The sequence below is a fragment of the Sorex araneus genome, chromosome 4, assembly GCF_027595985.1.
Source record: "Sorex araneus isolate mSorAra2 chromosome 4, mSorAra2.pri, whole genome shotgun sequence".
In the NCBI taxonomy this organism is placed as follows: domain Eukaryota; kingdom Metazoa; phylum Chordata; class Mammalia; order Eulipotyphla; family Soricidae; genus Sorex; species Sorex araneus.
The window spans coordinates 109,368,749-109,373,022 of record NC_073305.1 but is presented as its reverse complement, the minus strand read 5'-3'; the positions used below and the strand labels follow the sequence as shown (position 1 = coordinate 109,373,022).

Here is a 4,274-nt window from a genome sequence, read left to right as displayed (position 1 = left end):
AAACAGAAAAAAAAGAAAGAAAGCTTTCCACATGCATTTGGAGGAAAATCTCTGGACTCCAAGTCTATCAAATGGTTCCTCATCACTCTAATCTCACTCAAACAATAGCTGGAAGTATATGTGTGTATATATATATATGCATAATATATACATATATATGATATATAGTGAAGCAAGATATTGAATGAGATTTTCTTAAAAAACAGACATGAGAGGAGAGAAAGAAGTATGTGTTCAAGGGAGAATATGGGCTTCTCCAGAGTGAAAAACAGCAAAGATACATAGACACAAGCAGTGAGATACACGTCCATGGAAAAGCACAGGTCTGAAAAGAAAGCTAATAGTTGGAAATCTTTAATGTTGTATGTTTATCTATATGTTTCACCACTTAAGCAGAGGTTCTCAAACTTTTTTGGCCTGCTGTGCTCTTTTTAGAAAATAAATAACTCAGCACTCCCTTGGAAGTAAATCTTTAAGAAAAATAGCGATCACTGTCTTTGGAAATACTGATCCAAAGTACAAAATAGCTAAAAGTTTTACCTTTTTTCCCACTGTTATAAATCTAGTTTTTAATTCAGTGCCTGTAAGTTAGGAGGCAGCCTACAGTTATGAAATAAATGATTATTTCTTTACACATTGTTCTCTTTAAGATTTATACTAGATTTTGAATTCTTCAATACTTAATTTTTTACCTTTATTCAATGCAATAATTTTGACTCTGGATGATTCAAAGTTCAGATTCTCCACTGATGTAGATGAAATGACTCTCTTTATTTATTTATTTCACTTTACATACTGGATTTTTTAAAGGACAAGATGGTATAATGGGTAATGCATTTGTCTTGACCCTACAAAACAAAAAGCTAGCAAACAAAAACACCCTCAAAACCCAAAAAGACTGGATTTTTCTTTCAAAATATGCTGCTTTTGACTCCTTAATGTGGGGACATATGTTTCAGTGAATTTTTCCTTAATTCTTTCTAAGGGATCTTACTATTTTTTTGTTTTTTGTTATGTTTCAGGGCCACAACCAGTAGTGTTCATGAATCACTCCTGGCAGTGCACAGGTGGACCATTTTAGGTGCTGGGGATTGCACCTGGGTCAGGCTGCATGCAAGTCAAGTGCCTAACTTGCTGGACTATCTCTCTGGTCCAAGGATTTTTTCTGTTTTTATGATTACTGAAATACTCTCCATTTCAATTTCTTCAAATTCCCACACCATAATTCCAGTATTCTCAATCTGACTACAGGTTGAGAAAATATTCCTCTGGATTTTGATTTTATATATTCATGTTAATATCTTGAACCCAACTAGATTTATGATTAGTGTACATCCCTGTTTGTTTTTTTTTGTGAAGGTTATACCCAGCTGTTCTCAGGGCTTGTTCCTGACTCTGCTCAGGTGTAGGATAACATAGCCTCAGGTAGTTTAGGTTTATTGGGTTACTCCTGTTACAGTGCTCCCATTCCTCTTTATTATTTGTAGCTTCTTTCTTAGTCTTCTGTTGACTTGTTAATATTGTCTTTCTGTTCTCCTTGAGTCCTTTGCATAGTTTATTCAGAGCCATGTCCTTTTTGTATGGACACAGGAAGACTTAGCAAATACTATGCTTTTGTAACCTGGGAGTCATTTGACTCTACTTGATATTTTCCTCCTGGGCATCTGTTCTCTTGACCTAAGCCTCAGCTGCCCTTACTTCCTACTTGTTTGGCTACATGCAAAACAAGTGCCCTAGCAACCCCCAAAGCAGGGTCCCGACGAGGGACAGGACGGACCCAGGGCAAGCGGTGAGTTGTGTGCTACCCTGGCATCGAGATGGGCCTGGCCAAAGTGCCTAATGCTTAACTATAGTTAAGAGCTTGGTCATGAACAAATGTTGTCATGATCCAAACAGTGATAACTAGATTTGGACTCTGCTAGGGTGAGGAATGTTAATCTGGGCTGAGTGTTGTAGTTGAGTCTGTGGCAAGATGTTCCCAGGAGAGCTGCCTTGCAAGACTCAATATATCTCTTGCTATGTCCATACAAAAATAACTAGTATTAAGATATTAATGAGTGTTTGGACTAAGGAAAGGAGAAAAACACCTTAAGAGTCAGAAAGGGAGTTGGAATGCCCAGTCCTCAGGAAGGGCTTTCTTGTGATGATTTTGCTACCTGGCTGTGTGTAGCCTAGAGTGCAAGGTGGGAGAGACAAGTAGGGAGAGAGACAAAGTGAAAGAAAATCCAGAGATGCTGCGGTAGATCCAGAGAGAGGACGGAGGTGGGAGTGTGGGAGATGAGAAAGATGGAAGATTAAATAAACGGTAACTAATCAGAAACCAGCTTGGTCCTCGTTCTTCCTTCTCCTGTCCTTGGCTAACGGCCGTCCCGATCCAGTCCATACACAGCGGTCCCAGAGCACCGAACACGGGTGGTGAGACAGAGCCACCCAGAGAGCCCGTGAGTGCACACAGCTATCTGCGTGCCTTAGTTTTTTACACTCAGGGATCACTCATAGTGGGGCTCAGGAGACCATATGGATCAAACTGGATTCAGCTACATGCAAAACAAGTGCCCTACCTGCTGTACTTTTTCTCTAGCCCCATGACTAGTTGTATCTTCTTTTTTTTGGTATTATTTGGTATCCATGTACTTTTCAGTTTTCCCCTGGTTTGATTATAAATACAGGAAATACATATTCAAACGATATTATTTATAAAATCACAATCTTCCAATCGTATTACTAAATTCACCATTTTTGCACTGAATTCACCATTTGTGTACTGGTTTGCCTCACTCCTCACTCCTTTCTCCATCCAACAATAATTTAAATATTTTTAAGTGCTAGAATGAAATATTTAGGACTCTGGATATTTGTGTTTATTTTGCTTAGTATTATATCCTTAAAACTTCAAAGTCTGGAATACATTGTGTTTAGCAGATTCGCACTTTGATGTGAATGTTTTAAATCATGCATAAAATTCAGGGGCTTTTCATCCCTCCCTACATTTCAATCTACTCTTATTATAAATAGTGTGTACTAAGTCCTTTCTCTCTTCAAGACCTCATCCTGTTTCCTTCACAGGAACATCTTTATCTATAAGACAATAACTTAAGTATAATTATTTCAGGGAAGTTTTTCATGACTACTTCACTATTAAAGGAACAAATAGGCTTGTTTCCTATAAACTGCATTTTAACTTAAAATTTATCCATGATTAAAACTAAAGCTATATGAAGGTATTCATAGTGTCTAGATTTTTCCTTGATATGATTTTATGACCAACATAATTACCATGCCTGGGGCTTGGTAGGCACCAAAAGTGTATGAAAAATACTTCAATTTATACTTTTGTGGTTCATCAGCATGAAGAATGGGTGTTTTTGCATCTGTGACAAGTGTCTCCCTCAACCTTATAAGGACTTATGAATTACTAACATGTCATGAATTTTTAAAAATTTATTTTAAAGACTTATTTTCATGACAGATATTATATTGCCAGTGTTGAGGCCCAACTAATTCACTGGCTAGAAAGAAATTCATGATGACATCACTGATGTCCTCACTTTGATCATGCTCAAATACAAAACAAAAGTAACATCAAAAGAACTTACATGTAGGGTCTGGAGCAATAGTACAGTGGGCAGAACATTTTCCTTGCACGCGGCCGACCCGGGTTCAATTCCTAGCATCCCATATGGTCCTCTGAGTACTGCCAGGGGTGATTCCTGAGTGCAGAGCCAGGAGTAACCCCTGTGCATTGTCAGGTATGACCCAAAAAGAAAAAAAAAGCTTACATGTAGATTTGACTATCAGGCTGTTTTACTCAGTGTTTAATATCAATATATGAAGTTTTATACAGAGATATAGCTTAAAAAGGAAAATTATATTGGAAATATACAAAGATATGTCACAAATAAGGTATTAAGGAACCACTTAGCTAAAGATAGACTACTAAAGAAAGCATAAGGTCTTTTTAAAAACACACAAAAAAGATAAGAAGGAGAATGTAAAATGAACATGAATTTTTAAAAAGGTTGACTCTCCTGGCCTTCAAATGTGTAGCATCAAATAGGTATATATTGAACTAAGAACATTGTTAGTAATGTTGGGATAGAGGTCAGTTGAAGTTTTAAGGTGAAAAAATCTTGACAATTAAGAAAAAAAGACTGCATGAATATAGGTTCAATATTACTTTAATAACTAAAATTATAATAGCAAAGAAACTTGAGAAAAGAGGAAAGAAAGTGAAATGGGATACAATATATAAAAATTAAAATTAAGAAATATAT

The 4,274-nt window shown here is 36.6% G+C and overlaps 1 non-coding gene across 1 annotated transcript; it reads left to right on the top strand.

Moving 5' to 3' along the window:
- Positions 1-3,327: 3,327 nt before the first annotated feature.
- Positions 3,328-3,426, top strand: LOC129404739 (small nucleolar RNA U13). The gene has a single exon (XR_008630095.1). It is a non-coding gene; the product is annotated as a small nucleolar RNA U13 (small nucleolar RNA).
- Positions 3,427-4,274: the final 848 nt, after the last annotated feature.